Raw genomic sequence first — 17,478 nt, 5'->3', positions numbered from 1 at the left:
GCGCCCATAGTTCTCCAAATTGTGGTCTTAAATTATTGGCTCCCCAGTTTTAGATATCAATTTTTTAGTAGCGAATCCTTTTGCAAAGCCAAAAAATAGGGCTCGTCCGGGAGTCGAACCCGGGACCTCTCGCACCCGAAGCGAGAATCATACCACTAGACCAACGAGCCTGACACTACAAATTGAAATTAAATAGATTATAAAATATGTTACACATCAAGACGGTGAACAAGTATTCCAATCTCTGGAATCACTTATGTTCATCGACAGATTGTAGCTGAATCGATTGCAGATTATGTACGGCTTCTGTGTTTAATGAATAACTGAAATGTTTACGCTCCGTGTGGGATCAATTTGACATTTCAAAAGGAAAAAAAAAAAAAACCCCAAACATATCCAGTATGTTATATCGTGTGTCTGCCGACAGAAGCTGAGTTTACCATCTATCCTGTCAGCTGTTGATATGCCTGAGCAGCAATGCATGCTAGCTGTGTCGTTCATTTCCGTCATGACTAGCGTTAAGGATTTAAGCTTAAATTCACATCATGATACCCAAGGTTTCCGTGGTGTAGTGGTTATCACATCCGCTTAACACGCGGAAGGTCCTGAGTTCAATCCTCAGCGGAAACATCTGTTTTTGCTGGCTTGAAGAATGGACAATTTGAAATGGCATCAACGTAATTACAGTTGGATTTCTGTTTTACTTGTGTCAAGATTTCTATTGTTAGTGTCAAAACTTGTTCAGAGCTGGTCCAAATGGTTTTGATCAACTTGATTAGGGATGAGGTAAAATGACGGTATACTTAGTAGTCCGAAATCGGATATCACTGGGGTGCATGTTTTAAAAAGGTGTGGAAGCACTAAGACGACATGACTCGAAACGGTCAGAGAGTTTTCTAAAATGACGTAGAAAATAAATAGCAGGCAATATAAAAAATTCATGCGTCGGCCGGGAGTCGAACCCGGATCGACTGCTTGGAAGGCAACCATGCTAACCGTTACACCACCGACGCCATAAATACACCTGTTACAATTTTCTTACATATGTATCGCATTCGAATTCAACACGTATCAATATATATTTGAAGTTTTATAGCAAATTATATATGCAAGTTAGACAAAAGATACCAAAACAATCTCATTTTTTTTCTCTCTCAAATAAAGAAACACTACATTTCCGAAAGTTCGTTAACTAGTATAGTAGGGAACAGGCTATTTGATTCCAGCAAATCCTAACAAAAACTATGTGCGTCGGCCGGGAGTCGAACCCGGATCGACTGCTTGGAAGGCAACCATGCTAACCGTTACACCACCGACGCCATGTTACAATCTTGAATGAAATTCTCTCTTATAGCATAGACGTAAGACAACCAGTTTAATTACGTGGCAATTCATATGCAGCCTAAAAGAAATTAAAATAATGATAATACTATCGGTATCTCTCTCATAACGTCTATTTCTTTGAAATGCCCCCATCTATCGTACTGAAAATATCTATTTTCACGCTGCTACATATACATACATATGTATCTGTTCTCAGTCTTCGATGCCGAAGATGTCCTGTACGTTATTATCCTATTAAATATGGTATATGAACAATCGAAAGTTAAAAAGGGGTCTTGAAATTTTAATTCTTTGTCTTATCATGATGGTGCGATTTAGCATAATCGTACACTAGTTGAAGCTTATGATAATTTGGAGTGGAAATGGCAATCAATTACCGAAGGGCGTAATCTTCGAACATATGTTACTTTCAAAACCACTATTTGAACAAAATGTTTTCTGGTTATGAAGAAATGCGTGTTTGAAAAAAAAAAAAAAAAAAGAAAAAAAAGAGCAATAGATCGATGCATTTGCTTCCGTCAATGTTGAGGATATACACTGTATACGAAACAAAGACTGGTGAACATATGTTTACATAATGACGACACGAACAGTTTGACTGCCCGAGGCGTAATATAAATTTAGTAGAAAATGTATAAAAACCAGGATAAAAGAAAACACGTTCATAATGTTTAGACGCCAAGCAAACTCTGGGATAGGGGAATTGGAAGAATGAAATTTAGCAATTCATCAAGAAAAAGATAATTCCAACAACACAATATATAGTATATTAAACAAAAACAAAAAAGAAACTAAAGAAAGAAAGAAAGGAAATAAAAAAATAAAAAAACAAAAAACAAAAAACTTAACCCTCCTATCCGTAATCGGAAATGCATACCACAACATCGTGTAAATGTCAGTCTTATTACTTCTATCAATAACCTTTCTAGAACCATATTGGCCATTGTGTGGTCTGTCTGGGAGGAAACGTAAATCTGACTTACCGACCGAAATGTTCACATCGATCCGCTTTCAAGACTCCCTGGACAAAGAATGAGATGGAATCACCACAGTAACGACGAAGTGTCATAATTAAAGAAGGGTAGAGACTCCGAAAGACGTTACGCATATTTTCAGTGCAAATGAAGAGAAGCGAAATCCACCGAGGGCAAAAGAACAAACCAGTATAGCCATTACACATACATGGTAGGAAATATAGCCATTTGGGTGAATATACTGTGTAGCGTGCCTCCCTTTTGGATGAATACTTTGCGATGTATTATGACTATAGTCCATTTTGCAGGCTGTCGTTGGTGAGGACGAGAAGACAATATCCAGATGGGTAACGAGATTGCCCTATCGTACTCTTTGAATAAGTGTAGGGTTGATCCATTTGTGCGCCCATAGTTCTCCAAATTGTGGTCTTAAATTATTGGCTCCCCAGTTTTAGATATCAATTTTTTAGTAGCGAATCCTTTTGCAAAGCCAAAAAATAGGGCTCGTCCGGGAGTCGAACCCGGGACCTCTCGCACCCGAAGCGAGAATCATACCACTAGACCAACGAGCCTGACACTACAAATTGAAATTAAATAGATTATAAAATATGTTACACATCAAGACGGTGAACAAGTATTCCAATCTCTGGAATCACTTATGTTCATCGACAGATTGTAGCTGAATCGATTGCAGATTATGTACGGCTTCTGTGTTTAATGAATAACTGAAATGTTTACGCTCCGTGTGGGATCAATTTGACATTTCAAAAGGAAAAAAAAAAAAAAACCCCAAACATATCCAGTATGTTATATCGTGTGTCTGCCGACAGAAGCTGAGTTTACCATCTATCCTGTCAGCTGTTGATATGCCTGAGCAGCAATGCATGCTAGCTGTGTCGTTCATTTCCGTCATGACTAGCGTTAAGGATTTAAGCTTAAATTCACATCATGATACCCAAGGTTTCCGTGGTGTAGTGGTTATCACATCCGCTTAACACGCGGAAGGTCCTGAGTTCAATCCTCAGCGGAAACATCTGTTTTTGCTGGCTTGAAGAATGGACAATTTGAAATGGCATCAACGTAATTACAGTTGGATTTCTGTTTTACTTGTGTCAAGATTTCTATTGTTAGTGTCAAAACTTGTTCAGAGCTGGTCCAAATGGTTTTGATCAACTTGATTAGGGATGAGGTAAAATGACGGTATACTTAGTAGTCCGAAATCGGATATCACTGGGGTGCATGTTTTAAAAAGGTGTGGAAGCACTAAGACGACATGACTCGAAACGGTCAGAGAGTTTTCTAAAATGACGTAGAAAATAAATAGCAGGCAATATAAAAAATTCATGCGTCGGCCGGGAGTCGAACCCGGATCGACTGCTTGGAAGGCAACCATGCTAACCGTTACACCACCGACGCCATAAATACACCTGTTACAATTTTCTTACATATGTATCGCATTCGAATTCAACACGTATCAATATATATTTGAAGTTTTATAGCAAATTATATATGCAAGTTAGACAAAAGATACCAAAACAATCTCATTTTTTTTCTCTCTCAAATAAAGAAACACTACATTTCCGAAAGTTCGTTAACTAGTATAGTAGGGAACAGGCTATTTGATTCCAGCAAATCCTAACAAAAACTATGTGCGTCGGCCGGGAGTCGAACCCGGATCGACTGCTTGGAAGGCAACCATGCTAACCGTTACACCACCGACGCCATGTTACAATCTTGAATGAAATTCTCTCTTATAGCATAGACGTAAGACAACCAGTTTAATTACGTGGCAATTCATATGCAGCCTAAAAGAAATTAAAATAATGATAATACTATCGGTATCTCTCTCATAACGTCTATTTCTTTGAAATGCCCCCATCTATCGTACTGAAAATATCTATTTTCACGCTGCTACATATACATACATATGTATCTGTTCTCAGTCTTCGATGCCGAAGATGTCCTGTACGTTATTATCCTATTAAATATGGTATATGAACAATCGAAAGTTAAAAAGGGGTCTTGAAATTTTAATTCTTTGTCTTATCATGATGGTGCGATTTAGCATAATCGTACACTAGTTGAAGCTTATGATAATTTGGAGTGGAAATGGCAATCAATTACCGAAGGGCGTAATCTTCGAACATATGTTACTTTCAAAACCACTATTTGAACAAAATGTTTTCTGGTTATGAAGAAATGCGTGTTTGAAAAAAAAAAAAAAAAGAAAAAAAAGAGCAATAGATCGATGCATTTGCTTCCGTCAATGTTGAGGATATACACTGTATACGAAACAAAGACTGGTGAACATATGTTTACATAATGACGACACGAACAGTTTGACTGCCCGAGGCGTAATATAAATTTAGTAGAAAATGTATAAAAACCAGGATAAAAGAAAACACGTTCATAATGTTTAGACGCCAAGCAAACTCTGGGATAGGGGAATTGGAAGAATGAAATTTAGCAATTCATCAAGAAAAAGATAATTCCAACAACACAATATATAGTATATTAAACAAAAACAAAAAAGAAATTAAAGAAAGAAAGAAAGGAAATAAAAAAATAAAAAAACAAAAAACAAAAAACTTCACCCTCCTCTCCGTAATCGGAAATGCATACCACAACATCGTGTAAATGTCAGTCTTATTACTTCTATCAATAACCTTTCTAGAACCATATTGGCCATTGTGTGGTCTGTCTGGGAGGAAACGTAAATCTGACTTACCGACCGAAATGTTCACATCGATCCGCTTTCAAGACTCCCTGGACAAAGAATGAGATGGAATCACCACAGTAACGACGAAGTGTCATAATTAAAGAAGGGTAGAGACTCCGAAAGACGTTACGCATATTTTCAGTGCAAATGAAGAGAAGCGAAATCCACCGAGGGCAAAAGAACAAACCAGTATAGCCATTACACATACATGGTAGGAAATATAGCCATTTGGGTGAATATACTGTGTAGCGTGCCTCCCTTTTGGATGAATACTTTGCGATGTATTATGACTATAGTCCATTTTGCAGGCTGTCGTTGGTGAGGACGAGAAGACAATATCCAGATGGGTAACGAGATTGCCCTATCGTACTCTTTGAATAAGTGTAGGGTTGATCCATTTGTGCGCCCATAGTTCTCCAAATTGTGGTCTTAAATTATTGGCTCCCCAGTTTTAGATATCAATTTTTTAGTAGCGAATCCTTTTGCAAAGCCAAAAAATAGGGCTCGTCCGGGAGTCGAACCCGGGACCTCTCGCACCCGAAGCGAGAATCATACCACTAGACCAACGAGCCTGACACTACAAATTGAAATTAAATAGATTATAAAATATGTTACACATCAAGACGGTGAACAAGTATTCCAATCTCTGGAATCACTTATGTTCATCGACAGATTGTAGCTGAATCGATTGCAGATTATGTACGGCTTCTGTGTTTAATGAATAACTGAAATGTTTACGCTCCGTGTGGGATCAATTTGACATTTCAAAAGGAAAAAAAAAAAAAACCCCAAACATATCCAGTATGTTATATCGTGTGTCTGCCGACAGAAGCTGAGTTTACCATCTATCCTGTCAGCTGTTGATATGCCTGAGCAGCAATGCATGCTAGCTGTGTCGTTCATTTCCGTCATGACTAGCGTTAAGGATTTAAGCTTAAATTCACATCATGATACCCAAGGTTTCCGTGGTGTAGTGGTTATCACATCCGCTTAACACGCGGAAGGTCCTGAGTTCAATCCTCAGCGGAAACATCTGTTTTTGCTGGCTTGAAGAATGGACAATTTGAAATGGCATCAACGTAATTACAGTTGGATTTCTGTTTTACTTGTGTCAAGATTTCTATTGTTAGTGTCAAAACTTGTTCAGAGCTGGTCCAAATGGTTTTGATCAACTTGATTAGGGATGAGGTAAAATGACGGTATACTTAGTAGTCCGAAATCGGATATCACTGGGGTGCATGTTTTAAAAAGGTGTGGAAGCACTAAGACGACATGACTCGAAACGGTCAGAGAGTTTTCTAAAATGACGTAGAAAATAAATAGCAGGCAATATAAAAAATTCATGCGTCGGCCGGGAGTCGAACCCGGATCGACTGCTTGGAAGGCAACCATGCTAACCGTTACACCACCGACGCCATAAATACACCTGTTACAATTTTCTTACATATGTATCGCATTCGAATTCAACACGTATCAATATATATTTGAAGTTTTATAGCAAATTATATATGCAAGTTAGACAAAAGATACCAAAACAATCTCATTTTTTTTCTCTCTCAAATAAAGAAACACTACATTTCCGAAAGTTCGTTAGCTAGTATAGTAGGGAACAGGCTATTTGATTCCAGCAAATCCTAACAAAAACTATGTGCGTCGGCCGGGAGTCGAACCCGGATCGACTGCTTGGAAGGCAACCATGCTAACCGTTACACCACCGACGCCATGTTACAATCTTGAATGAAATTCTCTCTTATAGCATAGACGTAAGACAACCAGTTTAATTACGTGGCAATTCATATGCAGCCTAAAAGAAATTAAAATAATGATAATACTATCGGTATCTCTCTCATAACGTCTATTTCTTTGAAATGCCCCCATCTATCGTACTGAAAATATCTATTTTCACGCTGCTACATATACATACATATGTATCTGTTCTCAGTCTTCGATGCCGAAGATGTCCTGTACGTTATTATCCTATTAAATATGGTATATGAACAATCGAAAGTTAAAAAGGGGTCTTGAAATTTTAATTCTTTGTCTTATCATGATGGTGCGATTTAGCATAATCGTACACTAGTTGAAGCTTATGATAATTTGGAGTGGAAATGGCAATCAATTACCGAAGGGCGTAATCTTCGAACATATGTTACTTTCAAAACCACTATTTGAACAAAATGTTTTCTGGTTATGAAGAAATGCGTGTTTGAAAAAAAAAAAAAAAAGAAAAAAAAGAGCAATAGATCGATGCATTTGCTTCCGTCAATGTTGAGGATATACACTGTATACGAAACAAAGACTGGTGAACATATGTTTACATAATGACGACACGAACAGTTTGACTGCCCGAGGCGTAATATAAATTTAGTAGAAAATGTATAAAAACCAGGATAAAAGAAAACACGTTCATAATGTTTAGACGCCAAGCAAACTCTGGGATAGGGGAATTGGAAGAATGAAATTTAGCAATTCATCAAGAAAAAGATAATTCCAACAACACAATATATAGTATATTAAACAAAAACAAAAAAGAAATTAAAGAAAGAAAGAAAGGAAATAAAAAAATAAAAAAACAAAAAACAAAAAACTTCACCCTCCTCTCCGTAATCGGAAATGCATACCACAACATCGTGTAAATGTCAGTCTTATTACTTCTATCAATAACCTTTCTAGAACCATATTGGCCATTGTGTGGTCTGTCTGGGAGGAAACGTAAATCTGACTTACCGACCGAAATGTTCACATCGATCCGCTTTCAAGACTCCCTGGACAAAGAATGAGATGGAATCACCACAGTAACGACGAAGTGTCATAATTAAAGAAGGGTAGAGACTCCGAAAGACGTTACGCATATTTTCAGTGCAAATGAAGAGAAGCGAAATCCACCGAGGGCAAAAGAACAAACCAGTATAGCCATTACACATACATGGTAGGAAATATAGCCATTTGGGTGAATATACTGTGTAGCGTGCCTCCCTTTTGGATGAATACTTTGCGATGTATTATGACTATAGTCCATTTTGCAGGCTGTCGTTGGTGAGGACGAGAAGACAATATCCAGATGGGTAACGAGATTGCCCTATCGTACTCTTTGAATAAGTGTAGGGTTGATCCATTTGTGCGCCCATAGTTCTCCAAATTGTGGTCTTAAATTATTGGCTCCCCAGTTTTAGATATCAATTTTTTAGTAGCGAATCCTTTTGCAAAGCCAAAAAATAGGGCTCGTCCGGGAGTCGAACCCGGGACCTCTCGCACCCGAAGCGAGAATCATACCACTAGACCAACGAGCCTGACACTACAAATTGAAATTAAATAGATTATAAAATATGTTACACATCAAGACGGTGAACAAGTATTCCAATCTCTGGAATCACTTATGTTCATCGACAGATTGTAGCTGAATCGATTGCAGATTATGTACGGCTTCTGTGTTTAATGAATAACTGAAATGTTTACGCTCCGTGTGGGATCAATTTGACATTTCAAAAGGAAAAAAAAAAAAACCCCCAAACATATCCAGTATGTTATATCGTGTGTCTGCCGACAGAAGCTGAGTTTACCATCTATCCTGTCAGCTGTTGATATGCCTGAGCAGCAATGCATGCTAGCTGTGTCGTTCATTTCCGTCATGACTAGCGTTAAGGATTTAAGCTTAAATTCACATCATGATACCCAAGGTTTCCGTGGTGTAGTGGTTATCACATCCGCTTAACACGCGGAAGGTCCTGAGTTCAATCCTCAGCGGAAACATCTGTTTTTGCTGGCTTGAAGAATGGACAATTTGAAATGGCATCAACGTAATTACAGTTGGATTTCTGTTTTACTTGTGTCAAGATTTCTATTGTTAGTGTCAAAACTTGTTCAGAGCTGGTCCAAATGGTTTTGATCAACTTGATTAGGGATGAGGTAAAATGACGGTATACTTAGTAGTCCGAAATCGGATATCACTGGGGTGCATGTTTTAAAAAGGTGTGGAAGCACTAAGACGACATGACTCGAAACGGTCAGAGAGTTTTCTAAAATGACGTAGAAAATAAATAGCAGGCAATATAAAAAATTCATGCGTCGGCCGGGAGTCGAACCCGGATCGACTGCTTGGAAGGCAACCATGCTAACCGTTACACCACCGACGCCATAAATACACCTGTTACAATTTTCTTACATATGTATCGCATTCGAATTCAACACGTATCAATATATATTTGAAGTTTTATAGCAAATTATATATGCAAGTTAGACAAAAGATACCAAAACAATCTCATTTTTTTTCTCTCTCAAATAAAGAAACACTACATTTCCGAAAGTTCGTTAACTAGTATAGTAGGGAACAGGCTATTTGATTCCAGCAAATCCTAACAAAAACTATGTGCGTCGGCCGGGAGTCGAACCCGGATCGACTGCTTGGAAGGCAACCATGCTAACCGTTACACCACCGACGCCATGTTACAATCTTGAATGAAATTCTCTCTTATAGCATAGACGTAAGACAACCAGTTTAATTACGTGGCAATTCATATGCAGCCTAAAAGAAATTAAAATAATGATAATACTATCGGTATCTCTCTCATAACGTCTATTTCTTTGAAATGCCCCCATCTATCGTACTGAAAATATCTATTTTCACGCTGCTACATATACATACATATGTATCTGTTCTCAGTCTTCGATGCCGAAGATGTCCTGTACGTTATTATCCTATTAAATATGGTATATGAACAATCGAAAGTTAAAAAGGGGTCTTGAAATTTTAATTCTTTGTCTTATCATGATGGTGCGATTTAGCATAATCGTACACTAGTTGAAGCTTATGATAATTTGGAGTGGAAATGGCAATCAATTACCGAAGGGCGTAATCTTCGAACATATGTTACTTTCAAAACCACTATTTGAACAAAATGTTTTCTGGTTATGAAGAAATGCGTGTTTGAAAAAAAAAAAAAAAAGAAAAAAAAGAGCAATAGATCGATGCATTTGCTTCCGTCAATGTTGAGGATATACACTGTATACGAAACAAAGACTGGTGAACATATGTTTACATAATGACGACACGAACAGTTTGACTGCCCGAGGCGTAATATAAATTTAGTAGAAAATGTATAAAAACCAGGATAAAAGAAAACACGTTCATAATGTTTAGACGCCAAGCAAACTCTGGGATAGGGGAATTGGAAGAATGAAATTTAGCAATTCATCAAGAAAAAGATAATTCCAACAACACAATATATAGTATATTAAACAAAAACAAAAAAGAAATTAAAGAAAGAAAGAAAGGAAATAAAAAAATAAAAAAACAAAAAACAAAAAACTTAACCCTCCTCTCCGTAATCGGAAATGCATACCACAACATCGTGTAAATGTCAGTCTTATTACTTCTATCAATAACCTTTCTAGAACCATATTGGCCATTGTGTGGTCTGTCTGGGAGGAAACGTAAATCTGACTTACCGACCGAAATGTTCACATCGATCCGCTTTCAAGACTCCCTGGACAAAGAATGAGATGGAATCACCACAGTAACGACGAAGTGTCATAATTAAAGAAGGGTAGAGACTCCGAAAGACGTTACGCATATTTTCAGTGCAAATGAAGAGAAGCGAAATCCACCGAGGGCAAAAGAACAAACCAGTATAGCCATTACACATACATGGTAGGAAATATAGCCATTTGGGTGAATATACTGTGTAGCGTGCCTCCCTTTTGGATGAATACTTTGCGATGTATTATGACTATAGTCCATTTTGCAGGCTGTCGTTGGTGAGGACGAGAAGACAATATCCAGATGGGTAACGAGATTACCCTATCGTACTCTTTGAATAAGTGTAGGGTTGATCCATTTGTGCGCCCATAGTTCTCCAAATTGTGGTCTTAAATTATTGGCTCCCCAGTTTTAGATATCAATTTTTTAGTAGCGAATCCTTTTGCAAAGCCAAAAAATAGGGCTCGTCCGGGAGTCGAACCCGGGACCTCTCGCACCCGAAGCGAGAATCATACCACTAGACCAACGAGCCTGACACTACAAATTGAAATTAAATAGATTATAAAATATGTTACACATCAAGACGGTGAACAAGTATTCCAATCTCTGGAATCACTTATGTTCATCGACAGATTGTAGCTGAATCGATTGCAGATTATGTACGGCTTCTGTGTTTAATGAATAACTGAAATGTTTACGCTCCGTGTGGGATCAATTTGACATTTCAAAAGGAAAAAAAAAAAAAAACCCAAACATATCCAGTATGTTATATCGTGTGTCTGCCGACAGAAGCTGAGTTTACCATCTATCCTGTCAGCTGTTGATATGCCTGAGCAGCAATGCATGCTAGCTGTGTCGTTCATTTCCGTCATGACTAGCGTTAAGGATTTAAGCTTAAATTCACATCATGATACCCAAGGTTTCCGTGGTGTAGTGGTTATCACATCCGCTTAACACGCGGAAGGTCCTGAGTTCAATCCTCAGCGGAAACATCTGTTTTTGCTGGCTTGAAGAATGGACAATTTGAAATGGCATCAACGTAATTACAGTTGGATTTCTGTTTTACTTGTGTCAAGATTTCTATTGTTAGTGTCAAAACTTGTTCAGAGCTGGTCCAAATGGTTTTGATCAACTTGATTAGGGATGAGGTAAAATGACGGTATACTTAGTAGTCCGAAATCGGATATCACTGGGGTGCATGTTTTAAAAAGGTGTGGAAGCACTAAGACGACATGACTCGAAACGGTCAGAGAGTTTTCTAAAATGACGTAGAAAATAAATAGCAGGCAATATAAAAAATTCATGCGTCGGCCGGGAGTCGAACCCGGATCGACTGCTTGGAAGGCAACCATGCTAACCGTTACACCACCGACGCCATAAATACACCTGTTACAATTTTCTTACATATGTATCGCATTCGAATTCAACACGTATCAATATATATTTGAAGTTTTATAGCAAATTATATATGCAAGTTAGACAAAAGATACCAAAACAATCTCATTTTTTTTCTCTCTCAAATAAAGAAACACTACATTTCCGAAAGTTCGTTAACTAGTATAGTAGGGAACAGGCTATTTGATTCCAGCAAATCCTAACAAAAACTATGTGCGTCGGCCGGGAGTCGAACCCGGATCGACTGCTTGGAAGGCAACCATGCTAACCGTTACACCACCGACGCCATGTTACAATCTTGAATGAAATTCTCTCTTATAGCATAGACGTAAGACAACCAGTTTAATTACGTGGCAATTCATATGCAGCCTAAAAGAAATTAAAATAATGATAATACTATCGGTATCTCTCTCATAACGTCTATTTCTTTGAAATGCCCCCATCTATCGTACTGAAAATATCTATTTTCACGCTGCTACATATACATACATATGTATCTGTTCTCAGTCTTCGATGCCGAAGATGTCCTGTACGTTATTATCCTATTAAATATGGTATATGAACAATCGAAAGTTAAAAAGGGGTCTTGAAATTTTAATTCTTTGTCTTATCATGATGGTGCGATTTAGCATAATCGTACACTAGTTGAAGCTTATGATAATTTGGAGTGGAAATGGCAATCAATTACCGAAGGGCGTAATCTTCGAACATATGTTACTTTCAAAACCACTATTTGAACAAAATGTTTTCTGGTTATGAAGAAATGCGTGTTTGAAAAAAAAAAAAAAAGAAAAAAAAGAGCAATAGATCGATGCATTTGCTTCCGTCAATGTTGAGGATATACACTGTATACGAAACAAAGACTGGTGAACATATGTTTACATAATGACGACACGAACAGTTTGACTGCCCGAGGCGTAATATAAATTTAGTAGAAAATGTATAAAAACCAGGATAAAAGAAAACACGTTCATAATGTTTAGACGCCAAGCAAACTCTGGGATAGGGGAATTGGAAGAATGAAATTTAGCAATTCATCAAGAAAAAGATAATTCCAACAACACAATATATAGTATATTAAACAAAAACAAAAAAGAAATTAAAGAAAGAAAGAAAGGAAATAAAAAAATAAAAAAACAAAAAACAAAAAACTTAACCCTCCTCTCCGTAATCGGAAATGCATACCACAACATCGTGTAAATGTCAGTCTTATTACTTCTATCAATAACCTTTCTAGAACCATATTGGCCATTGTGTGGTCTGTCTGGGAGGAAACGTAAATCTGACTTACCGACCGAAATGTTCACATCGATCCGCTTTCAAGACTCCCTGGACAAAGAATGAGATGGAATCACCACAGTAACGACGAAGTGTCATAATTAAAGAAGGGTAGAGACTCCGAAAGACGTTACGCATATTTTCAGTGCAAATGAAGAGAAGCGAAATCCACCGAGGGCAAAAGAACAAACCAGTATAGCCATTACACATACATGGTAGGAAATATAGCCATTTGGGTGAATATACTGTGTAGCGTGCCTCCCTTTTGGATGAATACTTTGCGATGTATTATGACTATAGTCCATTTTGCAGGCTGTCGTTGGTGAGGACGAGAAGACAATATCCAGATGGGTAACGAGATTACCCTATCGTACTCTTTGAATAAGTGTAGGGTTGATCCATTTGTGCGCCCATAGTTCTCCAAATTGTGGTCTTAAATTATTGGCTCCCCAGTTTTAGATATCAATTTTTTAGTAGCGAATCCTTTTGCAAAGCCAAAAAATAGGGCTCGTCCGGGAGTCGAACCCGGGACCTCTCGCACCCGAAGCGAGAATCATACCACTAGACCAACGAGCCTGACACTACAAATTGAAATTAAATAGATTATAAAATATGTTACACATCAAGACGGTGAACAAGTATTCCAATCTCTGGAATCACTTATGTTCATCGACAGATTGTAGCTGAATCGATTGCAGATTATGTACGGCTTCTGTGTTTAATGAATAACTGAAATGTTTACGCTCCGTGTGGGATCAATTTGACATTTCAAAAGGAAAAAAAAAAAAAAACCCAAACATATCCAGTATGTTATATCGTGTGTCTGCCGACAGAAGCTGAGTTTACCATCTATCCTGTCAGCTGTTGATATGCCTGAGCAGCAATGCATGCTAGCTGTGTCGTTCATTTCCGTCATGACTAGCGTTAAGGATTTAAGCTTAAATTCACATCATGATACCCAAGGTTTCCGTGGTGTAGTGGTTATCACATCCGCTTAACACGCGGAAGGTCCTGAGTTCAATCCTCAGCGGAAACATCTGTTTTTGCTGGCTTGAAGAATGGACAATTTGAAATGGCATCAACGTAATTACAGTTGGATTTCTGTTTTACTTGTGTCAAGATTTCTATTGTTAGTGTCAAAACTTGTTCAGAGCTGGTCCAAATGGTTTTGATCAACTTGATTAGGGATGAGGTAAAATGACGGTATACTTAGTAGTCCGAAATCGGATATCACTGGGGTGCATGTTTTAAAAAGGTGTGGAAGCACTAAGACGACATGACTCGAAACGGTCAGAGAGTTTTCTAAAATGACGTAGAAAATAAATAGCAGGCAATATAAAAAATTCATGCGTCGGCCGGGAGTCGAACCCGGATCGACTGCTTGGAAGGCAACCATGCTAACCGTTACACCACCGACGCCATAAATACACCTGTTACAATTTTCTTACATATGTATCGCATTCGAATTCAACACGTATCAATATATATTTGAAGTTTTATAGCAAATTATATATGCAAGTTAGACAAAAGATACCAAAACAATCTCATTTTTTTTCTCTCTCAAATAAAGAAACACTACATTTCCGAAAGTTCGTTAACTAGTATAGTAGGGAACAGGCTATTTGATTCCAGCAAATCCTAACAAAAACTATGTGCGTCGGCCGGGAGTCGAACCCGGATCGACTGCTTGGAAGGCAACCATGCTAACCGTTACACCACCGACGCCATGTTACAATCTTGAATGAAATTCTCTCTTATAGCATAGACGTAAGACAACCAGTTTAATTACGTGGCAATTCATATGCAGCCTAAAAGAAATTAAAATAATGATAATACTATCGGTATCTCTCTCATAACGTCTATTTCTTTGAAATGCCCCCATCTATCGTACTGAAAATATCTATTTTCACGCTGCTACATATACATACATATGTATCTGTTCTCAGTCTTCGATGCCGAAGATGTCCTGTACGTTATTATCCTATTAAATATGGTATATGAACAATCGAAAGTTAAAAAGGGGTCTTGAAATTTTAATTCTTTGTCTTATCATGATGGTGCGATTTAGCATAATCGTACACTAGTTGAAGCTTATGATAATTTGGAGTGGAAATGGCAATCAATTACCGAAGGGCGTAATCTTCGAACATATGTTACTTTCAAAACCACTATTTGAACAAAATGTTTTCTGGTTATGAAGAAATGCGTGTTTGAAAAAAAAAAAAAAAGAAAAAAAAGAGCAATAGATCGATGCATTTGCTTCCGTCAATGTTGAGGATATACACTGTATACGAAACAAAGACTGGTGAACATATGTTTACATAATGACGACACGAACAGTTTGACTGCCCGAGGCGTAATATAAATTTAGTAGAAAATGTATAAAAACCAGGATAAAAGAAAACACGTTCATAATGTTTAGACGCCAAGCAAACTCTGGGATAGGGGAATTGGAAGAATGAAATTTAGCAATTCATCAAGAAAAAGATAATTCCAACAACACAATATATAGTATATTAAACAAAAACAAAAAAGAAATTAAAGAAAGAAAGAAAGGAAATAAAAAAATAAAAAAACAAAAAACAAAAAACTTAACCCTCCTCTCCGTAATCGGAAATGCATACCACAACATCGTGTAAATGTCAGTCTTATTACTTCTATCAATAACCTTTCTAGAACCATATTGGCCATTGTGTGGTCTGTCTGGGAGGAAACGTAAATCTGACTTACCGACCGAAATGTTCACATCGATCCGCTTTCAAGACTCCCTGGACAAAGAATGAGATGGAATCACCACAGTAACGACGAAGTGTCATAATTAAAGAAGGGTAGAGACTCCGAAAGACGTTACGCATATTTTCAGTGCAAATGAAGAGAAGCGAAATCCACCGAGGGCAAAAGAACAAACCAGTATAGCCATTACACATACATGGTAGGAAATATAGCCATTTGGGTGAATATACTGTGTAGCGTGCCTCCCTTTTGGATGAATACTTTGCGATGTATTATGACTATAGTCCATTTTGCAGGCTGTCGTTGGTGAGGACGAGAAGACAATATCCAGATGGGTAACGAGATTGCCCTATCGTACTCTTTGAATAAGTGTAGGGTTGATCCATTTGTGCGCCCATAGTTCTCCAAATTGTGGTCTTAAATTATTGGCTCCCCAGTTTTAGATATCAATTTTTTAGTAGCGAATCCTTTTGCAAAGCCAAAAAATAGGGCTCGTCCGGGAGTCGAACCCGGGACCTCTCGCACCCGAAGCGAGAATCATACCACTAGACCAACGAGCCTGACACTACAAATTGAAATTAAATAGATTATAAAATATGTTACACATCAAGACGGTGAACAAGTATTCCAATCTCTGGAATCACTTATGTTCATCGACAGATTGTAGCTGAATCGATTGCAGATTATGTACGGCTTCTGTGTTTAATGAATAACTGAAATGTTTACGCTCCGTGTGGGATCAATTTGACATTTCAAAAGGAAAAAAAAAAAAACCCCAAACATATCCAGTATGTTATATCGTGTGTCTGCCGACAGAAGCTGAGTTTACCATCTATCCTGTCAGCTGTTGATATGCCTGAGCAGCAATGCATGCTAGCTGTGTCGTTCATTTCCGTCATGACTAGCGTTAAGGATTTAAGCTTAAATTCACATCATGATACCCAAGGTTTCCGTGGTGTAGTGGTTATCACATCCGCTTAACACGCGGAAGGTCCTGAGTTCAATCCTCAGCGGAAACATCTGTTTTTGCTGGCTTGAAGAATGGACAATTTGAAATGGCATCAACGTAATTACAGTTGGATTTCTGTTTTACTTGTGTCAAGATTTCTATTGTTAGTGTCAAAACTTGTTCAGAGCTGGTCCAAATGGTTTTGATCAACTTGATTAGGGATGAGGTAAAATGACGGTATACTTAGTAGTCCGAAATCGGATATCACTGGGGTGCATGTTTTAAAAAGGTGTGGAAGCACTAAGACGACATGACTCGAAACGGTCAGAGAGTTTTCTAAAATGACGTAGAAAATAAATAGCAGGCAATATAAAAAATTCATGCGTCGGCCGGGAGTCGAACCCGGATCGACTGCTTGGAAGGCAACCATGCTAACCGTTACACCACCGACGCCATAAATACACCTGTTACAATTTTCTTACATATGTATCGCATTCGAATTCAACACGTATCAATATATATTTGAAGTTTTATAGCAAATTATATATGCAAGTTAGACAAAAGATACCAAAACAATCTCATTTTTTTTCTCTCTCAAATAAAGAAACAC

The 17,478-nt window shown here is 37.8% G+C and overlaps 27 non-coding genes across 27 annotated transcripts; 7 read left to right on the top strand and 20 right to left on the bottom strand.

The window, feature by feature from the left end:
• Positions 1–98: 98 nt before the first annotated feature.
• On the bottom strand, positions 99–170 carry Trnap-cgg (transfer RNA proline (anticodon CGG)). The gene has a single exon. It is a non-coding gene; the product is annotated as a tRNA-Pro (tRNA).
• A 387-nt stretch (positions 171–557) lies between these two features.
• Positions 558–630, top strand: Trnav-aac (transfer RNA valine (anticodon AAC)). Its single transcript has one exon. It is a non-coding gene; the product is annotated as a tRNA-Val (tRNA).
• A 311-nt stretch (positions 631–941) lies between these two features.
• Trnag-ucc (transfer RNA glycine (anticodon UCC)) lies at positions 942–1,013 on the bottom strand. Its single transcript has one exon. It is a non-coding gene; the product is annotated as a tRNA-Gly (tRNA).
• A 234-nt stretch (positions 1,014–1,247) lies between these two features.
• Trnag-ucc (transfer RNA glycine (anticodon UCC)) lies at positions 1,248–1,319 on the bottom strand. The gene has a single exon. It is a non-coding gene; the product is annotated as a tRNA-Gly (tRNA).
• A 1,499-nt stretch (positions 1,320–2,818) lies between these two features.
• Trnap-cgg (transfer RNA proline (anticodon CGG)) lies at positions 2,819–2,890 on the bottom strand. The gene has a single exon. It is a non-coding gene; the product is annotated as a tRNA-Pro (tRNA).
• Positions 2,891–3,278: 388 nt separating this feature from the next.
• Positions 3,279–3,351, top strand: Trnav-aac (transfer RNA valine (anticodon AAC)). Its single transcript has one exon. It is a non-coding gene; the product is annotated as a tRNA-Val (tRNA).
• A 311-nt stretch (positions 3,352–3,662) lies between these two features.
• On the bottom strand, positions 3,663–3,734 carry Trnag-ucc (transfer RNA glycine (anticodon UCC)). Its single transcript has one exon. It is a non-coding gene; the product is annotated as a tRNA-Gly (tRNA).
• Positions 3,735–3,968: 234 nt separating this feature from the next.
• Positions 3,969–4,040, bottom strand: Trnag-ucc (transfer RNA glycine (anticodon UCC)). The gene has a single exon. It is a non-coding gene; the product is annotated as a tRNA-Gly (tRNA).
• Positions 4,041–5,537: 1,497 nt separating this feature from the next.
• Positions 5,538–5,609, bottom strand: Trnap-cgg (transfer RNA proline (anticodon CGG)). Its single transcript has one exon. It is a non-coding gene; the product is annotated as a tRNA-Pro (tRNA).
• A 387-nt stretch (positions 5,610–5,996) lies between these two features.
• Positions 5,997–6,069, top strand: Trnav-aac (transfer RNA valine (anticodon AAC)). Its single transcript has one exon. It is a non-coding gene; the product is annotated as a tRNA-Val (tRNA).
• Positions 6,070–6,380: 311 nt separating this feature from the next.
• Trnag-ucc (transfer RNA glycine (anticodon UCC)) lies at positions 6,381–6,452 on the bottom strand. Its single transcript has one exon. It is a non-coding gene; the product is annotated as a tRNA-Gly (tRNA).
• Positions 6,453–6,686: 234 nt separating this feature from the next.
• On the bottom strand, positions 6,687–6,758 carry Trnag-ucc (transfer RNA glycine (anticodon UCC)). The gene has a single exon. It is a non-coding gene; the product is annotated as a tRNA-Gly (tRNA).
• A 1,497-nt stretch (positions 6,759–8,255) lies between these two features.
• On the bottom strand, positions 8,256–8,327 carry Trnap-cgg (transfer RNA proline (anticodon CGG)). Its single transcript has one exon. It is a non-coding gene; the product is annotated as a tRNA-Pro (tRNA).
• Positions 8,328–8,714: 387 nt separating this feature from the next.
• On the top strand, positions 8,715–8,787 carry Trnav-aac (transfer RNA valine (anticodon AAC)). The gene has a single exon. It is a non-coding gene; the product is annotated as a tRNA-Val (tRNA).
• A 311-nt stretch (positions 8,788–9,098) lies between these two features.
• Trnag-ucc (transfer RNA glycine (anticodon UCC)) lies at positions 9,099–9,170 on the bottom strand. Its single transcript has one exon. It is a non-coding gene; the product is annotated as a tRNA-Gly (tRNA).
• A 234-nt stretch (positions 9,171–9,404) lies between these two features.
• On the bottom strand, positions 9,405–9,476 carry Trnag-ucc (transfer RNA glycine (anticodon UCC)). Its single transcript has one exon. It is a non-coding gene; the product is annotated as a tRNA-Gly (tRNA).
• Positions 9,477–10,973: 1,497 nt separating this feature from the next.
• On the bottom strand, positions 10,974–11,045 carry Trnap-cgg (transfer RNA proline (anticodon CGG)). Its single transcript has one exon. It is a non-coding gene; the product is annotated as a tRNA-Pro (tRNA).
• A 387-nt stretch (positions 11,046–11,432) lies between these two features.
• On the top strand, positions 11,433–11,505 carry Trnav-aac (transfer RNA valine (anticodon AAC)). Its single transcript has one exon. It is a non-coding gene; the product is annotated as a tRNA-Val (tRNA).
• A 311-nt stretch (positions 11,506–11,816) lies between these two features.
• Trnag-ucc (transfer RNA glycine (anticodon UCC)) lies at positions 11,817–11,888 on the bottom strand. The gene has a single exon. It is a non-coding gene; the product is annotated as a tRNA-Gly (tRNA).
• A 234-nt stretch (positions 11,889–12,122) lies between these two features.
• On the bottom strand, positions 12,123–12,194 carry Trnag-ucc (transfer RNA glycine (anticodon UCC)). Its single transcript has one exon. It is a non-coding gene; the product is annotated as a tRNA-Gly (tRNA).
• Positions 12,195–13,690: 1,496 nt separating this feature from the next.
• Positions 13,691–13,762, bottom strand: Trnap-cgg (transfer RNA proline (anticodon CGG)). Its single transcript has one exon. It is a non-coding gene; the product is annotated as a tRNA-Pro (tRNA).
• A 387-nt stretch (positions 13,763–14,149) lies between these two features.
• Trnav-aac (transfer RNA valine (anticodon AAC)) lies at positions 14,150–14,222 on the top strand. The gene has a single exon. It is a non-coding gene; the product is annotated as a tRNA-Val (tRNA).
• A 311-nt stretch (positions 14,223–14,533) lies between these two features.
• Trnag-ucc (transfer RNA glycine (anticodon UCC)) lies at positions 14,534–14,605 on the bottom strand. The gene has a single exon. It is a non-coding gene; the product is annotated as a tRNA-Gly (tRNA).
• A 234-nt stretch (positions 14,606–14,839) lies between these two features.
• On the bottom strand, positions 14,840–14,911 carry Trnag-ucc (transfer RNA glycine (anticodon UCC)). The gene has a single exon. It is a non-coding gene; the product is annotated as a tRNA-Gly (tRNA).
• Positions 14,912–16,407: 1,496 nt separating this feature from the next.
• Trnap-cgg (transfer RNA proline (anticodon CGG)) lies at positions 16,408–16,479 on the bottom strand. The gene has a single exon. It is a non-coding gene; the product is annotated as a tRNA-Pro (tRNA).
• A 386-nt stretch (positions 16,480–16,865) lies between these two features.
• Trnav-aac (transfer RNA valine (anticodon AAC)) lies at positions 16,866–16,938 on the top strand. Its single transcript has one exon. It is a non-coding gene; the product is annotated as a tRNA-Val (tRNA).
• A 311-nt stretch (positions 16,939–17,249) lies between these two features.
• Positions 17,250–17,321, bottom strand: Trnag-ucc (transfer RNA glycine (anticodon UCC)). The gene has a single exon. It is a non-coding gene; the product is annotated as a tRNA-Gly (tRNA).
• Between the last annotated feature and the right edge of the window lie 157 nt (positions 17,322–17,478).

Source organism: Mytilus californianus, unplaced genomic scaffold (assembly GCF_021869535.1).
Source record: "Mytilus californianus isolate M0D057914Y unplaced genomic scaffold, xbMytCali1.0.p SCAF_8, whole genome shotgun sequence".
Taxonomy (NCBI): domain Eukaryota; kingdom Metazoa; phylum Mollusca; class Bivalvia; order Mytilida; family Mytilidae; genus Mytilus; species Mytilus californianus.
The sequence above is the reverse complement of the archived record's forward strand: the minus strand, read 5'-3'. Positions and strand labels throughout refer to the sequence as shown.